This window comes from Diceros bicornis, chromosome 19, assembly GCF_020826845.1.
Source record: "Diceros bicornis minor isolate mBicDic1 chromosome 19, mDicBic1.mat.cur, whole genome shotgun sequence".
Taxonomy (NCBI): domain Eukaryota; kingdom Metazoa; phylum Chordata; class Mammalia; order Perissodactyla; family Rhinocerotidae; genus Diceros; species Diceros bicornis.
The window spans coordinates 36,687,516-36,702,459 of NC_080758.1; the positions used below are offsets into that span (position 1 = coordinate 36,687,516).

Sequence of the window (14,944 nt, forward strand, 5' to 3'; positions counted from 1 at the left end):
TCCCCCACCCCCGCCAGTGGCTTTGGGGTACCAGTTTTTGCCAGACCTGATCCCCCTTCACTCTTTACCTCCACGGCCCACTCTTTAGCCCCATGACCCACGGCGGGCTGCGGGTCTCCCATCGGAGGAGGGTGCCACTCCGCCCTCCCCCCTAAGGTTCTGCGCCCGGCGCTACCCTGTGCGCACCCGGACCCGAAGCACTGGGCACGTGCGGTGGCGCTGGGATCACGGGGGGCGGCCGGGGAGACCCCCGAGGAGCGCGCGGCGGGGCGGCTTCCCCGGACGCCGGACCCACCTTTTCCCAGAGCTGCCCTCCACCCTCCTGGGCCGCCAGCCCCCGGCTGCGAGGCTGCGCCCCCAGCCCGCCCGGCGCCCCCTCCCCGCCCCGCCGGCTCGCAGCAGCCCAGCGGCCGGCCCGGCCCCTGCCCACCCCCAGCCCAGCCCGGGCGCGCCGCACTGGGCATGCTCCGTAGCCTGGGCAGGTTGGGGCTGCGAGGCGACAGCTCGGGCTCTGGAGCCGGGAGGCGAGAACGAGGAGGGAGACTCTGGGGCTGGGGAGGAGGGAGCGGCGGGCCACAGAGGGGCGGCGGGGCCCGGAGCCGGGGAAACGCCGAGCCCCGCGGGCGGGCGGGCAGGCGGGCGGAGTGGGCCGGCGCTGCCCCGCGGCTTCGCGGAGGAGCGCCCCGGAGACCCCCGCCTCGGCCAAGGTAAGGACCGCGCGCCGGGGAGGCGGGGAGTTGGGGGTGGGGGCGCGGTGGGCAGGCGGGAGGGCGGGACCGGGCGCGCCGGGAGGGGGCTTGGCGGCCGGCTCTCTATGGGGGGAGGGGGTTGGTGGCGCCGGGAGCAGTAAGTGAGCTGCACCGCAAACAAGATCTCACACACACACACGCGCGCACACACGCGCGCGCACACACTGAGTCTCCAGGCGGCGGCCGTGGCCACATCCCCGGCAGCAGCTCCGGGCAAAGTGACAGGTAGGAGAAGGCAATTCGGGTCCCGCCAGAGGATGCTCCCGCCCGCCTGGGCCCGCCGGGCTTGTTTGCTCCCGGCGGGTGCGTCCCGGACGCGCGCGCGCGCACCCGGATGCCCGGCCGGGGAGCCGGTGCAGGTGCGGGGTGCTAGGCGCCCTGCGCGCGCGGGAGGCAGGGGTCCCCGCCGCCACCTCCTTCCCTTGTAATCATCGCTCACTGGGTTTCCTTAGACTCTGTCCAGACGTTCACCGCTTCTGGCTAGAAATAGCTTGGCCCGACGTGTATATGATTATTTTGATTGGAAATAGTTGGCACCGTGCAATGCATGTAAATGGGTATGCGTGTGGATCTTCTTACCTCTTCTGGGGAAATAATAAAGATGATTGACCATTTCCACTTAAAACAACACTGACGGGCCAGCACTCGTTGGGAGCAGTGTTCGGGCCTCCTAAAAGCATATATATGATGATGTGTTATCTTCAGAATTTTAAAGTTGTCTTTTCCTTAACTAATTAGACCTTGTCTATATAGTACAGTACTTCTGACTGTAGACTTTGTAGGCTGTACTATATACAAGTATGGAAATACAGAATTCTCCAGTTTCCAAGTGTCTAAGTGCAACTTTATCTAGAATCATAAAACTAGCATTTTTCTAGAGAAAAATGCAAATACCCATTATATTTTCATAAATATGCATATATTGGAGAGATGACCCTCTACTCTTTTTTTTTCTACTCGGTAGTGATTCTAGCTGTTATTCTAAAGCACGTGTTTGAAATTTAATTTTGGCTAAAATAGTCATGGAAATGTGATACACAGTGGTCTCTAAGTTATGAGTGTGTGAGAATAGCTGTTTAATAATTCTGTTTGGTTGGCAATAATGTCGTTCAAACATAGGCAGCTATATAACATCTAAATTAGAATTGTTTCCCCTTTAAAGAAATCAAATTCATAAAGTAAACATGACCAGGAAAAGCAACTGGTGACTTTACCTGGGCAGTCTACAAGGAGATTAAGAAAGTGTCTGAGGAACTGTGTTCTTCAGAAAAGAAAAATTGTGTGTGTGTGTGTGTGTAAAATTTTAACTTTGTCCTTGTATTTTTTTCAAGACTTTTGGTTTCAAAAATATATGCATGGACTGAGAACCTAATTTTAAGTACTCTTCAAACTTCAGTAGCCTAAGTTATAGAATCCTACAGAAGAACAAAAATCTAGCTGGGCAGGGGCATGTGGTTTAATCTCCCATTATCTGTGTTATATAATCTAGAATGCTGTGTCTTTCGAAGGACAGTCTTGTGTATTTTTCAGCTGGTGTTTTAATCTATTATGTCATCTCCCTTTTGAATTTTAGAAGTTTAACAAATGATTGCCATCTTGGTAGAACACCTGTTTTCATAAAAATTCACTTTTTAAATGGAATAGCATTTTTTATTGGCGTTTTTATGTACAAGAGACTTTTGCTGCCGTAACTAGTAACTCTTTGCCAGTAACATAACATAACTAAAGGTACTCTGTATTAGATTACTGATTCCACTTTCCTCCAACTGTATTATTACTCAACCATCTGAGCTTAGTTTTGAATTTGTTTTGATGATATCACTCCCCAGCTCTGAATTAATCGCTGGTGAAAATGCTATTGTACAAGTAACTGTCAAAACAGAATTTCTAAGACTCCATTTGATCACCGGGTACACGTTTATCTCTGTTGGGATAATGCTACCTTTATTTGACAAATGCACACCCACGTAGAAGAGCTTTGTTCTGAAATACTCTTTTCTAAGTTTTATGTTTGGGTGCCTGAAAATGTGAGTGTTGTTAAACTACTTACATGCCCTGGACTCTTGAGCTGGTGTGTTTTTGCCTTATGTGATAGTGAAATATGGAAGTTTAAAAAGTGTAAAGGTTTACCAAAAAGCTTTCACAGAAATGGACTTTTTAAATCTGTATCGCCTCTTGGGAATATTTTGTCCCTAGCAGAGTGCCGTTAGCCCCACTAAGTTGTCTTTCCCAAGAACATATCCAACCGTCTTTAGATTAATGTACACTGCTGATTTTGGCAACATGGGATGGTTATATTTGGCAATCCAAATCATCATGGTATTTTCCTAGGATACTACTAAATCCATTTTGGGGTTTGATTCATTAACATTTGAAATGATGACTAAGTGCTTGCTTAGTATTCATTCCTAACCCACCCTCCAAGATAAAATTGAGGTGAAATTGAGCTGCTGTGTTGTTTTCCTTGAACTGATCACCTCAGTATGCTAATTTGTAAAAGGATGTGATAAGAGTGAAGTCAGCTTCTGGATTTTGTGTCTGCATTTTCATCCCCGAACTTTCAGATGTAGCTGGCAAACTGAAATAGAAGAATTAATAAATAGTTTTTGTGGGTTATTTTTAAACAGTATGTTAGTAATTAGCTGCTGAGTTTATTTGACTTTTTAATTTTAAAATCTTATGTTGAGAATAAATGTTATCTTTTTGGATCACAGCCCTTAGGTAATATAGTCATGGGAAAGAAAGATTATGTATTTCTCATGTTCTCCACAAATGCCCTTAATAGTGAACTCAAATATTTTTGGGGAAGCCAAAATCTTCTTTGAAACTTAAAATTATTTAGCAGATTGTGATTCAGTTATTATCGTTTGTGACCACTTTAAAGGATGAAACAGCCTGTTTATTAGGACTGATGACCTAGGTTTTTAATAAACTGTCTATCCCAGTGAGTCCCGTAAAACCAAGAACTTCTGCATTTGATATGCAGAATGAGGTCAAGGACTAATGGAGACGCTTTAATGATCACAGCTGGTGTTTCATGTCCAGACTGAAGTTTCTAAAGTAGTTGCTTTTCGCCTCCTAATGTGAACTTGTAGGCCATATTAGTGTCTATCGAAGAGACCTATCCACCTATTCAGAAATAAATACAGCTTTTCATCGCTGGTGGTCGGCAGCAGGGACTTTCTGTGGTATTGCTATTGGTGTTCAAATGTTAACTGTTTGCGAGGACACTGCTTAATCCTCGGTGCTGTCCATCCTGCATTTTTCTGTTTCCCTGTGATAGTCAGGAAATATGATAACCTTGTGTAGGTCTTTCTTCCATTCCTTAGTGTTTGTTTTTCTAACAGTTTTTCTTTTGAAAAAGCCTCTCCTTTAAGGTAGAAATACTTCTTCAAGGTGTAATATTATTTATCTAGCTATGCCTTAGCATGATAGAAAGGATTTGCTCATTGAGAGGCTGTGATTCTTTAGCTAACCAAATATAAAAATGGGTTTACTTCACCCTCAGTGGAAGTAGAGCTGGGTGATAATGAATCACTGAGTAGATGAGTGAGAAGTTTGCGTTGTCCTTATTAGAAGTAAGCCTGCTTTCAAAAAATTCACCCCAGAAGCAAAGGCCCATTTCACTTGATTGCAGTAACCACCCCCAAATCCCACCGTCTAAAAGTCTGGCTGGAAGCTCATGCCTTTGGATGCTTTTCTTACGCTGAAGGTGTAACCCAAGTTTATAGAGGAGATGAAAGCAGTCATGCCCTACCTTCCAAGTCTCAGCTGGGAGACCCTGATGTTCAAGAGGATGAATGACCAGCAGAGGGTTTATCTTCTCTGCGTGAACTCCATCTACTTTTTCTTTCGTTTTCTTTGTGGAATCAAAATAGTTGAAAAGGACATAAATCAGAAGAAACTTTTTTTCTGAACACTTCTCTTGCTTACTACCTATAAAACCTTCAAAGAGAAGGGCGCATACATGTGGCCACAAGATAATGTGATCTTCTCCCTTTGACTGGGAGTCTCCTTCACAGCTCTTCTCCCATGATCCTCTGGTGTGCTGAGGACTGGGAAATTCCACCTCCAGGTACCGAGCCACCCTTGGGCCAGGCAGATCATCGCTTTAATATTCAATGCCCTTCTTAAAGTATTCTTTTCCTCCTGCACAATTAAAGGATGTTTTTGGCTCCCTGACTTGAATGAAGTAGCCATTTCCTTAGAACAGGAGGAAGAAAGTAACTCGGAGTAATTGGTTATAAGCAGCTCATCCAGAGAGACAAGATCACAGACCATTAGATTTACGTTTGACATCTCGCTCTCTCCTCCAGAATGGGACTTCGCCTCAGGTCCACCCCGGAACAGTCTGAGGCTTGAATTTGGTAGCTCCAGGAATATAGCTGGCAAATGAATCACTTCTTTATTTTCACTTACTTCCAAATCACATTTAGGGCAGGTTTTAGAGTCATTGCTGATGTTGGCATTTAATGGGTTGAAAAAGAAGGACATACGTCACTATGTGTGTCCAGTTTTTAAAAAAAAAAGTATTTGATAGGTATATTTCTATATAATTGGTTTCCTTTGTGCTTAATTTTATGCATTTAAAAATATTATGCCGAGAAGTGTCTACAGGATTCACCAGATTGGGGGGGGGTCAATATGAAGGGGGGTTAGAAAAAGGAGAGGAAAAACAGGCAGAAATTCGGAATCTGAAATTTATGTCCCCTGGAAATAAACGGCCATAACAATCTTTGTAAGAAATTTAACAGAAAAAAAAAACGCCGCATGAATAAAGAAGACACCGTGCTTCCTTAAAGACGAAACTACTGACATTTTCTAGTACACAGTGTTTCCAAGCACTTACAGCTGACAAAAGGCTCAAAATGGGAGCTCATGGGCTGAAGTCGTTCCACAAACGTGTTTTGTTTGGCCACCCCATGGGCTGACACATTTGCTTTTATTTCAATTATTTCTAAACATTTTTAAATGACATCTCACACTTAAAATAAATCTAGATTTCATGCTTCTCTTGAAAATAGAGAGGAGCTGGCAACCCTGAGCCCCATGCTCACCTGGCAGAAATCTGTGAGCCCTACTGCTCCCTAGGAAGGGGCATGGCAGAGCTCCCTAGGGGCACAGCCCCCACTCCCTAAGGGCTCTGACACCCCGGCAGGCAGCCGCCTGCAGCTGACCCAGCCCTCAGAGGAATCAGAGTGTGCCACCCCCTGACTGAAACCATGAGGAACCTCACCAGATAGAAGCTGGCCCTCCAGAAAACCAAAATTATTTTAGGCTACCCAGAGTAGCATTCAGAGTAACCTCCCTCCCTCAGACTTCCAGCCCACCTGCCTATGAATTAGATGAGGACACGTGGCTTTCTCCTCAACTTCCTATTTGAATTCCATGCTCACAGCAGGGTTGCCAGAAGCTTGTCGGTCCTACCTCAGCCCAGTCACTTGAAATAATGGTCACAAAACTTTTTGTTGTAACAAACCTTTCAGCAGCATGGACCTCAGTGGCAAGTAACACAGAATAGTGGTTAGAAGTTGGAGTTCAGGTGTCAGTCTACCTGGCTTTGAATCCCACCTCCAACTTTAACTCCCTGAAGTCAGTAACTTCACCTTTCCAAGCCTCAGTTTCCCCAAATGTAAAATACTATTAGTAAACACCAGAAAAAGCTGTTAGGAAGATTAAAGGATGAGGCATATTTTTAGGGCTGAAAACGTCTATTGTTTTGTTACTATTGTTGCTATTACTACCTAAAAGCAGAGACGGTGGGTGCTCCCACTGAAGCCCTGTGGGAAAACAGGAGCTGCGAAACCTCCCCCTAAACATCAAAGATCCCCAAATTATTCTAGTAGGTGCCTCTCTCCTTCCAGGCCCAAATGGCTTAATATGGTCTTTTTCAAAAGCTTGCCTGGGAGACACAGACGCCCTGGGGATAGCATCTGGCTTCACAGAGTTTTATTTCGAAACCCCACGGTTACAGAATTTTGAGACAGTTAGGGCTGAGTTAACGTTAGGTCCTTGTCTCCAACTGCAGTCACAGAGGTAGGCGAGTCCAGAGGAAGATACGGAACTTCATAGTGGCCCTAAAAGGTGACTGGAGCTTTCTGCATTTGCAAGGGGGCAGAACAAACGTCCCTTATTAGAAGTTTTATGGGAATTCAGCCTGCTTTGGATGGATAAGTCAATGGCATTTGCCCCTACAGTGGAGAACGAGGGCGCGAGCAGAAATATTGGTAGCATGAGTAGGAGAAGGACTAGTAAAATAACAGTTGTAGCAACACAATCCCCAGTGACATTCACAGCGTAGCACCAGGCACTTTTGCCCTAGAGGGTTATTCTCCTCATTTTACAGATGGTGCAACTGAGGCTAAATGGGGACACCGAGGGTCACACCTAATACACAACACAGTCAGGATTCAAGCTCTGGTCTGCCCAATTCAGCACCTGAAGGTCTCAGCACCTTTGCACTCCTGAAAGCAGACCCACAGTGCAATCCCCCACTGAGCCCTCAGCTGCTTCCAAGAGGGAGTGTTGCTAGAGCAGCTGTCCTTTATCTTGAGTGGGTCATGATATTTGCTAACAAATATACAAAGTTATAGCAAATATGCTATAAGCAAATATATAAGTTATTTGCAAATATACAAAGTTGAGGGAGGCAGAACATGGCTTTCTCTCCTATTTCTTGGTGCTCCTTTAAAATAAGAACACCTAAGTATGAGAAATGGGTGACTTCATTTATGGGGACATGGAGGTTCTCTTGCCTGCGTTGCTCATTTGAAGTCTAATCAGTCACGAAATATCCCCACAGCTATTTGGTAGTTGCTGTATTTGTCCTGGACATACAGGATGTAGATCTCTTTCTGCAGGTTGGAGTTCCAACGTGCTCTCTACTTCACAGCCCTCATTTTCCCTTTGGCTCTTCAATGAGAGATCCCATTGGATCAAATGAAAGCGAAGTCCCTTTGAGATGGGTTTCTCTCATGTCTGCTGATGCACTGTCATTCAACAAATCACCAAAGCTGTCTCTAGAATTTCTGTTAATTGTTTTCATTGGTTTTTAAAATGATGTATATGATACATTAATATGTTCCAATTGAAATAATGCAGAAATACAGAAGCAAAATGTAAAATGCTCTTTCCCACCTACACCCATTCCCAGATATAACCATTGGCAACAGCTTAGAGCGCCTCTTTCCTCTTCTTTTTCAGTGCATTTACATGTATAAGTATATATAGGTGTCATTTTCTGTTACATAAACTGGATCATACTGTATACATTTTTCTGTGACTCGCTTTGGTCCACTTAAGTATATGTCATGGACATCTTTCCATGTCAGTATACTGGTTGTCTTTTTCTTTCTAACATTACATTATCTTTTTCTTTCTAACAGTGCATAAACTTGTAGTTTGGATGTACTGTGTTTTATTTAACCATTCTCCTGTTTTCACTATTGCCAACTGAAAGATTGGAGATTTTGGTACATAGGTCTTCATGCACATGTGTGAGAATTTTTTGTAGCTAAATTCCTAGAAATAGAACTATTTGGTCAAAAGGGTATACACGTTTTACATTTTGAGAGAGCACTGCCAAATTGCCTTTAAAAAAGGTCCCCATGGAATTTCTATCTTGTGGAACCTTAAATTATGAACATTTCCTTTAATTGAAGCATGTCCCACATTGTTACGTTGCTTCACTAATTCAGTCCGATTTCAGTTATATACAGTACACCAGGAAATGACTTTAGAAATAGTCTGTGTCCTTAAAATTCTTTGAAAATACATTGCTTAATCAAAAAGAATTTACCAGTTAAGAGGCTCATTTAAAAACTCTTTAGTAAGGAGCTATCTTGTAGAATCAGAGTTGAAAATCTGTATTCTGATCAATTTGGTTAGATGTGAAACTCTAGACTCCTCAGTCCAAGGACGTGTCATGAGCATCCTTGAACATATGGTCAAAGTGAGGTCCTGCACAGCCAACAGAGGTTGATATTGACCTCAAGTTAATTTCATTGCTGAAAATTCTATCTAGGTGTATTTATAGCTTTAGACTTTCAAATACTTAATTATTTAAGAATCTCTTTTACCTTCTACTTAGAGAAGTAGAAGGTTCAGATATAATGCTATTTTATTGAGTTTTATTATTTAATAAGTGAATTTAATTTCCATTATACTTAGAAATGGTATGTAGACAAAGGGCTATATAAATTAGAAACTACACTGTGTTTTTATTTAGAGAGATATTGGGAAAGATACAGAAAATCTAGGTCACTGATTCCCTACTTTTTTCAAAAATGACAACTTCAGTAACTATAGTTTTTATCAATAATGTAAAGTGACTTATTAGTTAATTTTTAGAATTTTACGACATTTCTTGAAAGACTTGGAATCACTCTAAAGTATCACGATATCAGGATTAGTAAATCTTGATGTGGATAAATAGCAGGAAAATGAAATATTGTTTCTGTTTTCAAAGATAGATTCTGTTCTTTCATCTGTTTCTCCAGATATCCATTTTTAAGAAAAATTCTGGTTAGGTTGGCAATGACATTCAGATTCTGATTGTATGCCTTCTGCATGTTTATTTTTACAGCACATTGTGAATTGTAGAAATATGGTAGGATTCAGTCATATTTCCTTGGCATTGAAACCTTGCATATTCAAGAAAGTCTGTACTAGGTTTTGCTCATGGAAATGTTATAGTGTTTTACAGTTGACAGATGATTTCCTTCGATGATGTCTATGAAAGCCACAGTGGAGTGCCCCACCTGGGTCACTATTTAACCCTGTGTCATTCAGGGCCCTGTTGGGGAACAGATGGCATGTGTAAACCGAGTCCTTTGAGGATGGCTGGATAAAGGGACCCTTGAGAAGGTGTGGGCAGGTGTAGGGACCACAACCAGGGTGAGTGCTGAAGAGAGACTCAGCTATGATGGGGGGCTATTCCTACTTCAGATGAAGGGGCAAGAGGAGCTGTCTGAGGAGTTGTGTCCTTTTGTAGAGTAGAAGGACCCAATCAACCTGTAATACCACTGCAGGGAGACAGCAGGAGAATAAACACACCTACCTCACTTTCCTCCTGCCCCCCCAACTCTGGCTGGTGCCTTTCATTAGCTGAACCCAGACAGAAGGCAGAGGGCAAGGGAGAGGAGGCAGGGGTGGAGAAGGATGGAGAATGGGCCTGGGGAGGCAAATGGCAGACTCAACTCACCTCCCATTCTAGAGCAGAGGTGTGCAGAGGTGAGAGGTCAGGCCAGGGTGGAAAGTCTATGCCTGGTTTTGTGGACAAACAAAAGAAAACTGCAGCAACAATGATTAAATTTAAATTGCAGTTGGGAATGTTCTACAATGCCGCATGGCTGGTATCAGTAAAATTTGTGGTGGGCCTTAGAGTAAAATTAAAAAAAAATTTTTTTAGTTCGTTTGGAATGGATTGTGTTTCTTGGGAAAGGCATAGAATGGGAAACTTGATGTATTTAACTGATGAACCAAAAGTGTGGGCTGTAGACAGGAGAGACAGAAGGGATTCATAAAGTCTGTTAACAGGGAGTTGGATACCTAAGATATAATTCCTTTGCTTTTAATATTTTATGAAAATATTTTGTCTAAAATGTCAGGTACCTGGGGGGAAGAGACTAGGAGGAAATTAAGGTTATTAACAGTAATTTTCCTTCAAAGAAGTCAATTTAACTGAATCATTAGCATCCCTGAGTAGAGACAGACAAGCTGTATTTTCCCATTTGTTTAGTATTGGCAGTAAGACTGAGATTTGAGCCCCATTTATTCTCTTGTTTTCTTGGCTCTCTTGTTTGAAAAGATGAAGACTGCTCTGTTTAGTTTGTGTACTTGTCCTCATGAACAAGCAATGAAACTTGATTAGATCGTAAAATCACACTGTTCTAAGGAATATCAGAGTTCATTTTTTCTTACCTCCAAATTTTATGGCATAAGAAACCAAGACGCTAGCCATTAGCAACTGCTGCTGTGCAGATCCCCCAAGTTGGTGACTCTGGGGAAGTCACATCACTTCTCCAACCTGAAGGAATTGCACTAGATTAATTGATTTCTGCTGTTACCCTTGTAGACTCCTGAAGTCCCTGACTGCGAGGGCTTGCTTGTCCATTCTGTACTATTGTCATATGTTAGAGGCAGAGCTTCATGAACATCTTGTCCACCACCCAGCCCTTAAATGGTGTTCTCTGGAGGTTTCGACATTGCTCTAGACTCTTCTCACTCTACAGACTCTTTCTGTAGACAAATTCATTCACTTCTACCATTTTTACAACCACCTATTGACAGATGACTCCTATATCCCTGACGTCGTCTCTGAGCTCCAGTTATATCCAGTTGTCTTCTGGAAATCTTAACGTTGAAGTCCTATGGGTACTTTCAGATCAATGCGTCCAAGACAGAAATGCCCGGCTTCACTCCAACCATGTCTCATCCTGGGTTCTAAATTTTTGTGAAACAAGTCACCAATCTGTTGAGTCTACCCGTTAATATCTCACATATCTGTCCACTCCTCTCCGTTCCTATTGCTGCTGCCTAAGTTTATCTCCTTAATGATTCATGCCTCTCTTATTCCAATAACCTTTCAGTCAGTTTCCCTGTTTCTCTAGACAAATAAACAGCTACTTTATAAGTTTACGTCTTTGCTCATTTATTCTCCATACTCAGCTGAAAGAATTTTGCACAAAACAAATCTTATTATAGCATTACTTCTAAAATGCCTCAAGAGCTTCCTATTGCTTTCAGAATTTAATTTTGTTTCCCTAATTTGCTAAATACAAGCTGTCCACGGGCCGGACCTCTACAGTGAAGTTTTAACGCCTTTATTTACATTGCCTGTACTAAGCTATATTAAAATTCCAAGAACGTGAAGTCTGTGGCCACAGTGCCTTTGCTGACTTTGCACTCAATCCCCTTCTTCAACTGGCTGAGCCCTACAGGCCTTTGCAGACTTTGCACAGTTGCCATCTTCTCCAAAAAGCCTTCCTTGATTTCAACTCAAGGTTGGGTGCCCACCTCAGTCTTCCTGGTGAATGGTTTGCAAATTTTAGCCACAGCATGACTTTTCTGGGGAAGGGAAGAATCTGGTGCATATTAGAGACTAAATCAACATCTCTTAAATGGATGAATAACCAAATGCCATTATTGCAAAGTCTGCAGACTGGGCAAATTAGGAAAGCAATCTGATGAATAAGCAGAAGAGGTGCCATGTTTAATAAATTGAAGCCATCTGCAGACTTATTACAGAGGGAAAAAGTATTCCATGATTATTTACACTAGTCACTGAGAAGTAGCACAATGATCAATTTGGAAAGATGATCGGTGTTTTGAAAACTCTGTATTCATTATTTCTGGTAACAGAAATTCTGATATTGTAATTTATTAGTATACTAGAACCAGAGGAGACATTTCTCTGAAGATAGTTTATCATTTATTTCTGGTGGGCACACTCTCTTAGTGTTTTTCTATTTTATAAGTTTGATGTTAGTCAAGTTATGCTTATTTTTCTTACACTGTGTTAGAACCCCAAAAAAGAGAAGTTTTTTTTATTTCAAAGTTGGCTGAAAATTTAGGGGGAAAAAGCGTTTATTTAATCAGATTATTTTTATTAAGTGGGACTCTTGGTAATCTAAAATGCTTTGTATTTATTTTAGCATTTTATTTTCCAAATGACCTCTGAATATATCAGTGCCAAAGAGAAAGCAAGAGAACTATTAATTAATTGAAGGAAAACAGTCTGCTGAATATTTTTAAGAGAATATCTTTTGTAGTTCCCAAATCAGGAGGGAGCATTTTATTCATGTCGTTGGTTTGAATCTTATGAAAACAGTGGCGTTGATGGTCTTAACCATGCCCTTCTCCCCAAGCTTGGAGTGTCAGCAATGTTTAAGAGATTTCTTCTTCACAATTGGCATCTTTTTGATTTAGCACATTTCTTGTAGCTTTGTGTTGCAAAAGTGTTGGCTAAGTATGTTAATTATTAGGTGTATCGTTATTCAAATTTGAATTGAGACAACATTTAGAAGGATTATAGTTTAGTTATTGCAGCTGCTGAGAAAATATTTCATGATAGCACTTTGGAAATACAGATGGAGAATATTTCCTTTTAGTTAGAGCCTTTTTGGACCTGTGAGGCCCTCTGAGAATCTTAAGTCTGGCCTCATTCTGTCCATTTTTCATTCTCTTTGAAAGAATTTCAAAGTAACTGGTCAAAGTTCCTCTCTCATCTGTCATAAGTAACATGGAGAGATTTCTTGTGCAGCTACCAGAGAGAAAGGAGGAAATTTAGAAGCACAGATGATTTGGGTATTAATACCAATCCTGAAAGTGACTTCGCTGGAACCAAGCTCTTTTGAACCGTTCTGTTATGTGTTAATTTTTATTTTCACAGCTTGAATTTATAAACATGGCAGACCATAGGTTTAACATCAAGATTGATAACCAGGAAGAATCCACTCCTTGATTAAGAGCAGCAAATGCCTTTTCAAAACCTTCTGGAAATGTTTTACTTTTTATGGAACCAAGGCTGCCTCAGCTTTGTTGAAGAGGTGAAGGCATACATTACCTGGAAGGTATACCTTGCTTCTAAATAGGGTTTCTGGTCTAGAATATCTCGAGCGATTCCTGTCCATTTCCTCCTAGAGGTGAAAGTAGCCTTTTTATTGCAGAAGTCATACGATGCCAGGAACACAAGTGCTAGCGAATTAGTGCTTCCTCCCCTCACCTCATGTAAGGTGTAAGAACATCAGGAGGGAAGTGTGACACACACATGCACACACACGAGACAGTTGGAGACGGCAGGCTCTCGGGCCACGCTGTGGAATGAATGGGATATGTGAAAAGTCGCACTGTAAAGAAATAGAGTCAGTTCTCTGACATTTTTGAGTCTTTATGGGTGGCTTTGCGATATTTTTAGAATGTTGTGATTTCCCAGGATACTTTAAGACCAGCCCCCAAACAGTCCTTTAGGCCTAGGCAGTGTGTCCTGGGCCTTACAAATGAATGCAGCCCTAATTAATTCTCTCAGCGATTTGCAGGTGGTATAATTACCACTGTTTGATACTCAGAAAACTGAGTGGTTAAAGCATTTCCTCAAGGTCACACAGTTGATCAGTGGCACAGACAGTCTTCAAACTGAGGTCTCCGTGAATCTATACGGCCACATCTGTGGTCAGTGATATGCGTGGGACACAAGTTCTCCCTCCCTCCTATCTGATGGAGCTGTGATTTTGGTTGAGGGTAGCAATGTGTCCACTTAAATACTCCCCTCCTTGGCCTAGTCTGTAGCCAGGAGTGCTCACCCAGTTCTGGCCAGTGAGATGTAGATAGACATCTTTGTGTCGGCTTTTTCTTCCTCATTTCTTCCTCTCCTTCCTGGAACCTGGACATAATGCTTAGACTTGCCGCCGCCATCTTGTGGTTATGACGATGAGAGCCACACACTGAGGATGGCAGTACCGGAAGTAGAGGGTGCCCAGTTTCTTGATGACTTACTTGAGTGGCTTCACCAGCCTTGATCAACTTATCTATGAATTTCTGGTTAACTGAGCAAAATAAGTGACAATTTGATTAACTTGCTTTGATGGATGTTATGGACTGAATTGTGTCCCTCCAAAATTCATATGTTGAAGCCCTAACCTGCAATACCTCAGAATGTGACTGTATTTGGGGATAAGAGATAAATAAATTAAAAATGAAGCTGTTAGGGTGGGACCTGTTCCAGTATGACCAGTGTCCTTTTAAGAAGAGGATATTAGGACACAGGAGAGAAACCAGGGGTGTGTGTGTGCGCAGAGGAAAGGCCATGTGAGGACACAGTGAGAGGGTGGCTTTCTGCCAAGGAGAGTTCCCAGAAAACGTTCCTGCTGGCACCTTGATCTTGGACTTGCAGCCTCTAGAACTGTGAGAAAATAGATTTCTGTTGTTTAAACCACCCAGTCTGTGGTATTTTGTTATGGCAGCCTGTGCAGACTAATACAGTGGGGTTTCTTTTACATGCAGCTGAAAGCAGTCCTACTGATATAGAAACCAAAGCAAATGAAAGTATTATAGACCAAAATAATACAAAGGATTTAAGTTATTTGTTCTACTGTTTCTTTTTTTATAAATGCTGTGTACGTAGCACTCGTGACACTTTGTTTACCTATTTAACTTCCAGTGTCCTGCCCCTGGATACACACCCACACACACATGCA

The 14,944-nt window shown here is 42.5% G+C and overlaps 1 protein-coding gene across 6 annotated transcripts in view; it reads left to right on the forward strand.

Moving 5' to 3' along the window:
• The first annotated feature begins 629 nt into the window (after nt 1-629).
• PLCB4 (phospholipase C beta 4) overlaps nt 630-14,944 on the forward strand; it is a 396,094-nt gene continuing 381,779 nt past the window's right edge. For 5 of the 6 annotated variants that reach the window (XM_058563198.1, XM_058563200.1, XM_058563201.1 and 2 more), the window contains exon 1: nt 889-974. The gene's annotated coding sequence lies outside the window, so the exon portion shown is untranslated. Of the gene's footprint in view, nt 708-888; nt 975-14,944 lie in introns of those variants that run through there. The other variant, XM_058563196.1, reaches the window with a different exon arrangement.